Genomic DNA, 12,775 nt, shown 5'->3' with positions numbered 1-12,775 from the left:
TCCCTAAGTCACCACCGATGGCTCTCCCAGGAGAAACAGGACACGTCTGTAGTTGAAAAATGTGCCTCATTGAGAGGACTGTGCGAGCTACTCCTGAGTGACGGCGTTTGGATGAGTCCCCAAAGCCCCAGCCTTGGGGCTGCTGACCAGGGAGGGTGGAAGGTGTATGGGCCATGCACCATGAGCTCCGCTCTCATAACACGAATGATTTCACCCTCTCCCCCTCTAAAGCGTGTGTGGTGCTGTCCCAGGTTACAGCCAATGGGGTCAGGGCCTCAAGAGCGGGCACAAAGTGCGCTTCCTGCTTACAAGTCAGTGGAGAAGATCCTGAGTCCAGTGTGCTGACTTTTCCTTTCTGGAGGACAGGCCTGCACAGGAAGTCACCCTGGCTGCACCTGTCCGTGCCACCATTTAAACCGCTTTGCGTAGGTTCAGGCTCTTGGCGGGTTTTTCTACCTGCTCCTCAGTGAGGCGGTTTCCTGAGATTGTGGCCACTGAGCTGCCGTTCCCCCTTTTGTCAGAGCACAGCGCCCTTTTGTGTGGCTTCTGCTCTCCCTGCCCTGGGTTGGATCTGGAGGTGACCTTTGTCCTACATTCCTCTGGCTCTCCCCCTGGCACAGAACACAGGCCCTGCGGCCTGGGTTCCCACCTTCCCTGCTGGGCCCCAGAGAACCAGCCACCCAGGATGGAAGTGGAACTATTTGGGGTTGGTGTTTTGTTTCCCTCTCTAAGGCACACTTTATTTGGTGGCGTTTTCATTCAGAAAGTTTTGTGCCATCTTTTCCCAGGCAGAGAAGCCAGGTGATCCTTGGGTAACAGTTATATCAACCCGCTGGGAGCCTCTCCCTGCAGGCATGGCCCAGAAGCTGTTTCTCAAACATCCAGCAACCTGTGTGCAATCAATTTTCTTCCTATCCAAGAAAGACTGGAATGACTTGGTTCAGATCGCTGATGACGACATGGACTTTAGATGCCCCATGACTTAGATATCGAACAATTGTGAAAGACAGCAAAGGTCTGGGTAGCAAGCAGGTCCGTCCTGCAGTGGTGAGGCCACACAGTGCGGGGGGAGGGTGGTGGATCCTGTTCTATGCCTGGGCTGGGACGGAGCCAGCGCCTGAAGGTTAAGTGCTTCAGAGATATTTTTAAACGGCAGGGACCAGTTAATCTAAAAGCGACGCTCATACTCCTGGCAGCGAGCAGCTAGCCAGCTTAGAGTCGGGCCCTTTGCAAACAAGGAGCCCGGAACGTGCAAACCTGAAGGCACAGTTGAGGAGACCTGGAAGAGGCAAGGTGGAGGGACAGGTGGTAAGTGAGCTTCCCCCTCCCTGGGGTCCCTGGCTGGAAAGCCAGTGTCCCTGGGGACTGGGCTGTCCTTCCCCAGAAGAGGGCAGACGGGCTTTCCAGGGGAATGAGAACTCCTGTTCAGTTTTCGGGGAGCTGATCAGAGGGCTGGAAATGGAACCTAGATGAGGAACAGCCATTCTATCCTTCTATAAGTGCTTATGTTGCTGGGAATCTCCGTGCAGACTCTCTTCATCAGTTCCACAAACCAAAATGGGAGGGTTAGGTTTTAGGATTACTGAACAGGCAGTTGTGTGATTTTTTTTTCCTTCCCTCTAAGCCCTCTTTTTTTTTTTTTTTTTTAAGATTTTATTTATGAGAGAGAGAGAGAGAGCGCACAAGCAGGGGGGGAGGCAGAGGGAGAAAGACAAGCAGGCTCCCTGCTGAGCTAAGAGCTAAGAGCCTGTGGGACTCTGTCTTAGGACCTAGAGATCGTGACCTAAGCCGAAGGGACCCAGGGATCTATCTTAGACCCAGGGATCGTGACCTAAGACTCTTAACTGACCAAGCTACCCAGGTGCCCCCAGAGGCATCTTAAGGAAAACTGTTCTGTTTCTTCTAGATGTCCCATCTCTCAGACTATTACTCTTTTTTTTTTTTTTAAAGCAGACTCTAGGGCGCCTGGGTGGCTCAGTGGGTTACGCCGCTGCCTTCGGCTCAGGTCATGATCTCAGGTTCCTGGGATCGAGTCCCGCATCGGGCTCTCTGCTCAGCAGGGAGCCTGCTTCCTCCTCTCTCTCTCTGCCTGCCTCTCTGCCTACTTGTGGTCTCTCTCTGTCAAATAAATAAATAAAATCTTTAAAAAAATAAAAAAAATAAAAAAAATAAAAATAAAGCAGACTCTAGGGGCACCAGGGTGGCTCAGTCGGTTAAGCATCTGACTCTTGGTTTCAGCTCAGATCATGATCTCAGGGTCATGAGATCGAGCCCGAATTGGGCTGTGCACTCAGTGGGAAGTCAGTCTGCTTGCGATTCTCTCTCTCCTTCTCCCCCCTCCCTCCTTGCTCACACTCTCTCTTTCTTTCTCTGTCACAAATAACTAAATAAATAAATCTTAAAAAAAATAAATAAATAAAAGCAGACCAAAGAGTGAAGCATTTGTTATGGTCCTGTATCACTAGAAGGATGTTTCATGTTTCTAAAGTACACTAGGAAATAAAAGGCAAGCGGTTGGAGTAAAACGGGTCTTCTTGTGCTCTCCTTCCACCTGCCCCCCCCCCTCCTGGTGTGCCCAGTTGGGCATAGGACTTCCCAGACCTTGGGGGCTCCTGGGTGGCTGAGTCCGTGGAGCATCCAACTCTTGGTTTCAGCTCTAGTCCTGAATTCAGGGGCATGAGCTCAAACCCCAAGTCAGGCTCCATACTGGGTGTGGAGCCTAATTGGGATTCTCCCTCTCCTGCTGCCTACCCCCCACCCACCCCCAATCTTATTTCTAAAGAAAAAAAGAACCAAAAGAAAGAAAAAGGAAAAAAAAAAAACCTTCCTAGACCTGGTTTCTCAAAGACTTATTCTGTGCCTTCACCCGGTACACAACTGTCTCTCCCGATAATCATAATTATTATTTTTTATTATTATTATTTTACCATCAGTGGGCTTCCGTGGAAGTTGGGAGAACCACCATCCACAGTAGCCCAGGACTGAGTACTGAGGCAGAATCCTGGGAAGCCAGTCTTTACATTTAAAAACTGCAAAGTAGAGACAATTTTTTATAATCTGATTATTTTTTTCCTTCTAACAGTGTCTTGGGAAATATCTAGAAGATGTGATTTCCTCACTGACTTCTCCGAGTTTTAAATGGAAAGACTCTGCCGATCCTCATTCATGTGATTGGAGGTACAAACATCCTCACTTGATGAGTTTATTTGAGCAGCTCTAGGAAGGCATCTTCTGTTTATACAAAGGAGATTTTTAAAACATTTTAAAGATTTTATTTGGGAGAGAGAGAGTAACAGGGATGAAGGGCAGAGGGAGAAGCAGACTCCCCACTCAGCAGGGAGCCTGACTCTGGGCTCCATCCCAGGACCCTGGGATCATGACCTGAGCTGAAGGCAGACGCTTCACTGACTCAGCCACCCAGGCGCCCTAAAACATTTTTTTTTAACTGACTACAGTTAATGTGCAATGATACAGTAGTTTTAGGTGTATGCCTAGTGGTTCAGCTTCTCTGTATGTCACGCCGTGATCACAAGTGTAGCCACCATCTGTCCCATCGCTCTCGTGCTATCATTGACTCTCTTCCCATTGCTGTGCCTTTTATTCCTGAGACTTCATTCCATGACAGGAGGCATCTTAAGGATGCCTTCCCCTTCCCCCATTTTGCCCATCCTCCTCCCACCCTCCCCTCTGGAAACCATCAGCTTGTTTTCTGTATTTATTGATCCGATTCAGTTTTTTGTTTATTCATTTTTGAAGATTCCACTTATGAGTGAACTCATATGGTTCTGTTTTTCTCAGTCTTGTTTCAGCAAACGTGATACCCCTGGCTCCATCTGTTTTGTTGCAAATGGCACGATTTCTTTCCTTTTTTATGGCTGAGTGGTATTTCACCATGTCTATCTATAGATATTTATTTATTTAAATATATAAATATGTATCTATATCTATCTATGCCACATCTTCATTACCCATTTTGTCTGTTGATGGTCTGTTAGGCTATTGTAGATAATATATCAGTAAACATAGGGATGAATATATCTTTTCAAATTAGTGTTTTTGTTTTCTTTCTTTTAAAGATTTTATTTATTTATCTGAGAGAGAGAATGAGCAGGGGGAGCAGCAGGCAGAGGGAAAGCAGGCTCCCCACTGAGCAGGGAGCCTGATGTGGGGCTTGATCCTAGGACCCTGGGATCATGACCCTGAGATCATGACCCGAGCCAAAGGCAGACGCATAACGACTGAGCCACCCAGGCACCCCAGTATGTTTGTTCTCTTTGGGTGAACACTTAGTAGTGTGATTACTGGGTCATATGGTAATTCGTTTTTTAATTTTTTGAGGCACCTCCATCCTGCCTCCACAATGGCTGCACCAGTTTGCATTCCCGCCAACAGGGCACGGGGGTTCCCCTTTCTCCGCATCCTCCCTGACACCTGTTATTTCTTGTCTTTGTGGTTTTAGCCATCCTGACAGGTATGAGGTGGTATCTCATGGTGGTTTTCATTTGTATTTCCCTGATGATGAGCAATGTTGAATACCTTTTCGGGTGTCTGTTGGCCATCTGTGTGTCTTACTTGGAAAAATATTCAGGTCCTCTGCCCATTTTTTAAATCAGATGTTTTGTTTTTGTTGTCATTGTTGAATTGTAGAAGTTCTTTATATATTTTGGATATTAACCCCTTATCAGATACAGCATTTGCAAACATCTTCTCCCATTCAGTAAGTTGCCTTTTTGTTTTTTTTGATAGTTTCCATTGCTGTACAAAACATTTTCATTTTGATGGGGTCCTAGTAGTTGATTTTATGCAAAGGAGTTTTTTTTTTTTCTTCTACTCAGGGGCTACGTAAGCTCTGTTTTATCACAATTAGATATGAGACATAAATCAGAGTATTACATGAGATACTTAATTTTCAGGGGGCAATAGACATTTTAAGCTTTTCAAGTGGAGACTTCCTCAAAGCCTTATCCCTATAGAAACTTGGCAACACCTTATTCTCAGGTTTCCTCTGAATTTTGACTCAAGGATCTTCAAAGGAGTGTGCATCTGGACCCTTCCATCCATGGAAGCCTGGAAGGATGGTCAGAAATCATGCATTTTCCCTGAAAACTTCATGCACATTTCACGTTCTATTGTAATAGATCTTTGTTATAATAAGAGTCAACTTACTACCATAAAGTAAGAAGATTCTCCAGGAAGACAGGACGGGTTTGTTTAGGTTGTGCTAGACAGTCTGGGCTGCGCAACAGGGAACCTGAGGTACTGATTACTAAGTGGTTGGCACACAGCAGGTGTTGAATTACACACAAGGACAACCCTAGGACGGAGTGTTATTTACTCCATTCCCCCAACCAGGAAGCCAAGATTTGGAGAATTCACGTGACTGGCTCAGGTCAATCACATGACACATTGGGAGAGTTTCCACTCAGGTCAGCCCCACACAGAAGTGGGGCTCTCTGGACCTCTCTGGGCCACCCAGCACAGCATACCTTTGCACCCTTACCTGTGCTGGGACCCCAGAACACAGCCTCACATTTCAATTAGCCCAGGATTGGTGCTACCCTCTGTTGGACCCACTAATGCATCTTTTCAAATCAAATCAAATCAATCGCGGGTGAGAGTGATAAGAAAGGACAACCCTGCACGCACTCTTCCTTCTCTTTGGAAGTAAATGGGTCTCAGACTCCAGTAGTAACTAGAATAGTTAGTTGTTGGAAACGCCCCTCTTAGCAGATCTTCCTCTGTTATGAGGAAGGCTGTGGTCTCTTATTTCCACATTCCCAACCAAATGGGACTCCTTTGGAGGAATAGCCTATGTAAGATGGAGAAGGGGCTCTGGTTCCAGTTTGGGCAACATTGGGCTGCCCATGGGGAGCTCAGATCCTTTCTGGCAGGACTTCTCAGAGCCTTGAATATACTGACCTGTGGTGGGGCTCTCTAAAATGTGACTTTGGGACTGGGCAGAGGTGGGGACCATCTTTCAGGGCTGGCAGTCCCATCAGTACCTCCTGAGAAGCATGAAATAGTCTCACTTTGTGCCTTCCTCAGTTTTCCTTCGGAATCCCAGGAGGCAGGATCCTGCCATGGATAAATGTCACAGGAGTTGAGCTTGAGTACAGGGCTCCAAGGCAGTGTGTGTGTTTGTGTGTGTGTGCACACATGTGTGCATGTGTGTGTGCGTGTGTGTATGTGTGTGTATGTATGGAGCCAGAGCCAGAGCCCCGCCTCCCACGTTCTGGATGAATTGGAACAGGGAGATCTGCCAGCAGGCTGTTGCACTAACTTGGGCATGGGGCAAGGTGGTGGTGGGCATCGGAAGCATGAAGGAAACACACTGACCCTGCAGCTGGACTGTCACGGCCAGCTCTGCCTCTTCATGATTTGACCTTGGGCAACAGATCCCTCCTTTGCCTCAGCTCGTCATCTGCAGAATGGGAACACATACTTCCCAGAGTTTCTGGACATGCAAAGGGATAATAAGGTCGAAGCGCAGAGTTTAAGACCTGGTATACAGGAAGTACTTAACAAACATTAGCCTTTATTATAATTTAGCAATTTCCTTGCTTTGTGGAGAGGTGCTGTATGTCTTCCACTGTATCTAACCTCCATTTACACAAGAGCCATTTTTGGGGAACGCTTGTGCCTAGGGAAGGGGTCAAGGAGCCTATATCAGGAATGTTGAAAAATTTGAACAGACCTGGGTTTTAGGCCCTACTTTACCCTCATAGAGTTGACTTTCTAGTGGGGAAGACAGGTGTGCACGTAAGTGACCTCACTCCTAACAGTGGTCTATGAGGAGCCCTGGGAGGGAGAGGACAGGGAGTCATGAGGGCACAGAGTGGGGGCCTAGCATTCCGTGCAGCAGCTCTGGCAGCCCCCTGTGTCACAGGGAGAGGGTAGGGGTGGGGATTCACGTCCAGGTAGTAGCCTACTGCCTGACCTTGCTGTTCACACCCTCGAAACTCACTGGGGCAGATGGACCTGCCAGGGAGGCAGGAAGGATGGGCTGGACACGGAGGCGGACCTGGGTCAGGTGGAGGCACCGAGGCATCCCATGAGTATTTACTGACCCTTCCGTGTGCTGGGCACTGCACTGTGGGGCCGGGGGTGGGACAGAGCCAGTCCTCTCCCGAGAAGTTTACGTTCAAAAGGGTGTGTGGGGGGGGGTGAGTGAGTGTATTCGTGACAACGTAGTGTCAGTTCAGCCTGTGACAAGTGACGTGAAGGAAAGGGACATGTCATCAAGAATATGACCCATGGGTGTCAGGGTGGGTCTGGGTGGGAACACAGAAGCAAAAGCAGAAAAAGGAGCAAGAGATAACCATGCCAGGGTGCAGTGGTGGGAAAGAACATTCCAGAACATGGGCCCATAAGCACAGAGGGCCCAAAGGGGTCCAGTGGCCAGAGAGTGGTTAGGGGGGCCAGATCTCCAGGGCCATGTGGATCACAAAAGAATACAATGTAGAGCCACTGAGAATGTGAAATTCAGTTCAGCTGCCCACCACCAGAGTGCGCAGACTTGGGGCAAGTTTAACTGTTGAACTCTAAGATTATTCTTCATTTAAAAAAAGGCTTCTCTCCCGGGTTTCGGCACCAAAAAAAAAAAAAACCAAAAACAAAAAACAAACAAACAAAAAAAAACCAAAAAAAAAAAATAAAATAAAAAAAATAAAAAAAGGCTTCTCATGATACTGATCTCACAGAGTGGAATGAGGTGATGCTTATAAAAATGCTTAGTACAGAGCCTGGCACATAGTAAGTACTAATAAATTTTAACAGTACCAATGTACAGGTTTTAATCAGTAGACAGGTGCCTTACATTTTGGTATAGAAGTCAAGTTAACTTTTTTTTTAAAGATATATTTATTTATTTTAGAGAGAGAGAGAGAGAGATCACACAAGTGGGAGGGACAAGGAGAGGGAGAGAGATCCTCCAGCAGATCACACTAGGCTCAGAGCTCAACCCGGGGCTTGACGTGGGGCTTGATCCCATATCCCCAAGATCATAAGGTCACATCCTGAGCCAAAACCAAGAGTCTCAACCAACTGCACCACCCAGGAGCCCCAACTTTAAAAAAAGCAAAAACAAACAAACAAAAAACCACATTCAGTGGTAGAGAGAATTAGCACAATGTACCCTCTCTGCATTTACCACCCTCTTCAGTAACCATCAACTTTCTGCACATTCAGTTTCGTCCACCCACACATATGTACACTCTTTTCCCTGTGTTTCCCCCATTTTACTGTGAAAAATTTCAAACCTGAAAGGAAGTTAAAAGAATCCTATGGGAGCACCCCATACACCCATCACATTTCAAGTCAATTGCAGACATCAGTACCTTTCTCCCTGAGTACTAAATTGTCCTGAGTACTAAACTGTCCTTAACTAAAGTTCTGGGGCCCCCCAGTCATGGGGAGGGAAGATTGTTTTCAAGCAACTCTCAGAGCCAGATAAATACTTTAGTGCGTATCTCTACAAGAGATGGCCTTTTAAAAAAAGGCATCGTCATGATTGTTTCCAACACCATTAACAGCATTTTCTTAACCCAGTACCCAGTACCTGGTTCATGCTCTCTGCCCTCTTTCTCAAAGATGTTGAACACTCATTCTCTTCCCATCAGGACCCATTAAGGTCCTATTAAGTCTCTCTTCATCTGTAATAACCACCCGGCTGCCTTTATTAAATGCCAGTTACTTATAGAAGAAAGTCAGTCATTTGTCCCGTGGAATTTTCCACATCTTGGATGTGGCTGATGACGCATCTCTCAAGCGTCATTTAATGAGTTTCTCTGTCCCTGTAAATCAGTGCTCGGGTCTTGAAGTTTGTGAATCGGTTCAGGTCCAAATCCTTGACAAGACTACTTCGACATGCTGCCATGTCACCGCATGCCATCTACTACGTGGCATCGAAAAGAGTGTAATGTCAGGTTATCCTGCTTTCAGTGACATGAACTCCTCGGTGCACGTGGGAACCAACGTCAGCCTTATAAAGTCCCTGGCAGGCCTTGACTGAGTAGTTCACAAGCCATGGACTGTCAAAGCCCTACCTAGGTCCATGTTTTTTTCCTTACTAGTTGCAAATGTGGTTTCCTGCTTCCCTCCATCCTCGTTCACATTATTAGCTATCATTCTATAACATTCGAGTCTCATCCACCATCTGAAATACAGAGCATTTTCCTACAGGAAAGGTAAAATGCTCTGCTGCGTCCTTTTTTTTTAACCTACTGAGCCACCCAGGCGCCCGCGTCCTTTTTTTTTTTTAATCCCCCAAGTCTGTTATCAGAGTCATGATGGCGCCATTGTGAGCTCCCAAGGTTTCAATGAAGTTGTTTTTGTTTTGAGGAACACGATGACCACATGGTTTTTGAAACTGCTCGGACTTATTTCAATCCACTGCAGTGATCACCTTTTAATGGTCCCAGGTATCTTGACTTTGGCAGGGCAAACACCCTCAGGGTCCTTGCTTTCAGGCAGAGCAAGAAATTGCAGCTCACTGTGTACATTTCTGCCCCAGGCCTAGAGTGAGCCATTTCCCCCAAGCTGTCCTGGGTCCTTTCAGTGGGAAACATACTTAGAAATCATAATCTGGGTCAAGGAATGTTTTAGAGGTTCCTCCTGTGCATCATGGTCTGGGGTCAGGGAGCTGGGTCAAGAGGCTTATACGTGGTTCAAGTAAGTGATAACAGGGGCTTGACCTTGATCTTAAGTAAAGCACTTGGCACCATGCCTGGTGCGTCATGGAGAGCGCGATAAGTATTAGAACACTCTCTGTTTGTGTTCTTTATATCAGTTTATGTAAACCTCACCAAAAACTCTCTGAGGAAGGCAGTCTTACCATTCCCACTGAATACGTGAGGAAACCAAGGCACAGAGAGGTGAGGAAATTTGCTGAAGGTCACACAAGAAATAAAGAGCAAAAACAGAACTTGGAGCTAGGCACTCTGGATTCCATACTCCAACCAATACACTGTGTCTTAATTTCAAACCCGGGAATGACCTAGATTGGTTTCTGGCAGAAAATGTGACCTACCAGCAGGGCTGGCCTGCTTACGCTTGTTAAATTGGGATTCCAGCTAGGGTCTCCAGGGGTAGGCCATGTTTTAGACCCTCTCCCTGCCCCCAGGGATTTCTGCAGCCGTGCCCTTTAGCAGGTGCAAATGTGCCCTCTGTCCACACAATTTACCAGCTCTTCCAGCTCTTTACTTAGTCTTTACCAGAGCCTTTGTGAGGTTGGCCTCAATCACAACTGAAGAGCTGAGGTCTAGACATTCAAATCCAGAACTGTCACTGCAGAGTTTCCTGGCTGCTGGCGGTGCCAAGGCTCCAACCCCGATTCTGTGTCTAGAGCCATTTTTGCTTTTTGTTCTGGAAGGGACAGGACAGAGGAGAGGTTGCTCCTTTTTAGAGAGACAAATCACCCATGGGACTCTGATGATTCCTCCCAACATTAGCGACCAGATTGCCAAAGCTGGCGGGAAATGCTGGCACAGCTTCGAAGGAGAGTAACTGTCCCCAGCAGGTCAGGTTGACTCAGGTTGGAAGTCAATCACCTCTTCTCAGGTTGGATGGTGCACTGGCCCTGCCCCGGGACTAGGCTTGGGAGAGGCCCTCAGCCAGCAGAGCCAGGGGGTTTTGGTGGAAGGGATAACCCCCCACATCTCAGCTCGGCATCAGGGAGAAGTCTTGCTTGGCAAAGTCCCTTGGTCTCTAAGGCAGGGGCTGCTCAGCACAACCCCAGGTAGGAATGTTAATGAGAAAAAGAACTACGGTAATCGTAGAAACTCCTGATGGCATGCCTCATTTATTCCAAGCTAAGCAGTCTATGTACGTGAGTTCATTGACTTGCCCTTCGGGGTGCTGAGGTTGGTCCTGTTACTATCCCCATTTTACAGACGGAACTACTGAGCTCAGGGTTAACTGCTCTGCCTTTGGTCACACTGAAGGTGGTGGAGCTGATTTTCCAGGCAGTCAGAGTGCAGAGTCTGTTGACTCTCGCACTGTAGCTCACCATCACTCTGGGAAGGAGCTGTAAATCCCTTCCACCTCCCGCGACCCTGCAGGGTCATTTGTCCCTGTCCGCTGCCCCCACCCCCACCCCTTTCTCAGCACCAGGCAGGCTGTTTGGTTCCCGGAAAGCGCCAAAGTTCTTGGCTCCTGCTTCTAGGTGTTCATGCCTCCTGTACCATAGCCCACCAGCACTCTTCCTCCACTTTCCTGCACATCCAACCATCACCTTTGGCAGTTTCTACAAGGATGGCTCAGGTGGGCCTCAGATGGCCTCTCAACATTTCTCCACAAGGCAGGCACCCAGCTGAAACCGTTCGGGCTAGGTTTGCCTGGGCCTGCAGATCAACCCCATCAAATTTTGGGCTTGGCTCACCAGGCGCTCATTGAGCACCTACAGTGAGCCTGGGAAAACTGAAATTCACTAGCTTTTCATAAATGCGTTTTCCTCCCAGAAGCTGTCTGCTGATGCTACACACCTGCTCAACTCACATCAGACAGTTTGGGATTCGAACCAAAGCACAGACATGTAGATGATCTAGACCTGTTCTCATGGTCCTTGGGCTTCTCCGGAGCCCCAGATATTCTGACAAATGATTAGTTTGAGAACTATCGAGCCTCCCTGGTTCTCATTTCCAGACTTCGGATTCCACCTGTCAAAGAAGGTAGCCCATTAATCAATCGAATCAACAGCCTGCTCCCTGCCCCCTCTTACAAATGGAGACTTTGGAGTCAGGCAGAGCAGGGCTGAATTCTGTGTACTTCCAGGCTGTGTGACTTTGGGTGAGTCACTCCCCTTTTCTGGGCATTGGGTTTTCATGCGCAGTCTGTGGAGTGCGATGAGAGCACTACTTCCCCGGCAGCACTTTCTTGAGGAATAAAGGAGGACCTGCACACAGGAGAGTCCCTGCGATGGAAGGCGTCACTGTGTCATCAGCACGAGGAGCTTTATCATCTGTGATTACGGAATTAGGGACCGTGTGGTGTGTGTGTGAAGTGAGGGGTGAAATTCTCTTGCTCTCCCTGGCACTTTCCTTTTCGGGCGAGGAACCATGACATCTCACACGCCCAGTGCCCTCAGCTCAATCTCAAGGGAAGGCGAGATTCTTAAATCAGTCCCTTCCTGCCCTCTCATCTGCACTGTCACGTGTCATTTTCAGATCCAAAAAATATATATATTAAAGAGAACAACAAGTATCTTTCACAGTAGAACACTTTGCTAATCCCGGTTAAGTAACTTTGGCAGTGCCCCATCTTTGTCCAGTGGTGTTATTAATTCACCATCTGGCATGATACCAAGGGCAACCTCTGCTTGTGATGTCTTCCCCTCCTTAATAACCTGGCAAACTCCTATTCATCCCTCAGAGGCCCAGAGCAGATGTCACTCTTCATTCTCCCTAATGCCTGTCTCCACCCTTGGAAGGATTGGCCTCTTCCTGATTCTGGGAGTCTAGTGGCTAGATCTTGGTTCGAAAGACTTGTTCTTGGTCTGAGCAGGACTCTCCTGTCTCCCACAAAGACCTTCTTAGGAGAAGAACACCAAAACCCAGAGAAGTGGTTGTGCTATTTATATCTTGGTTGCATTTTAGCCCCACAGCAAGTGGACCCAGGGATTTAGGAACCAGGTCACAGCTCTGAGAAACCTAGCAGTACTGACAGTCACTTTCCAGATCTGCTAACTTGGGAGCCATCTCAGGGCTTATGGAGGGAAATCCTGCCCAGAGAGCAAGAGCACATGAGGGTTAGGAGTGTGGCCTTCCTGATTGAGGCCACC

General features: G+C 47.7%; 1 protein-coding gene across 1 annotated transcript in view; it reads left to right on the top strand.

Annotated features, from left to right (window-relative positions):
* The first annotated feature begins 1,145 nt into the window (after positions 1-1,145).
* ACACB (acetyl-CoA carboxylase beta) overlaps positions 1,146-12,775 on the top strand; it is a 123,839-nt gene continuing 112,209 nt past the window's right edge. Inside the window, exons 1-2 of the mRNA XM_059140603.1 lie at positions 1,146-1,308; positions 3,083-3,177. The gene's annotated coding sequence lies outside the window, so the exon portion shown is untranslated. The remainder of the gene's footprint in view (positions 1,309-3,082; positions 3,178-12,775) is intronic.

The sequence above is a fragment of the Mustela lutreola genome, chromosome 11, assembly GCF_030435805.1.
Source record: "Mustela lutreola isolate mMusLut2 chromosome 11, mMusLut2.pri, whole genome shotgun sequence".
NCBI lineage: Eukaryota > Metazoa > Chordata > Mammalia > Carnivora > Mustelidae > Mustela > Mustela lutreola.
Note: the sequence above shows the minus strand (reverse complement) of the source record. Positions and strands in the feature narration are given on the sequence as shown.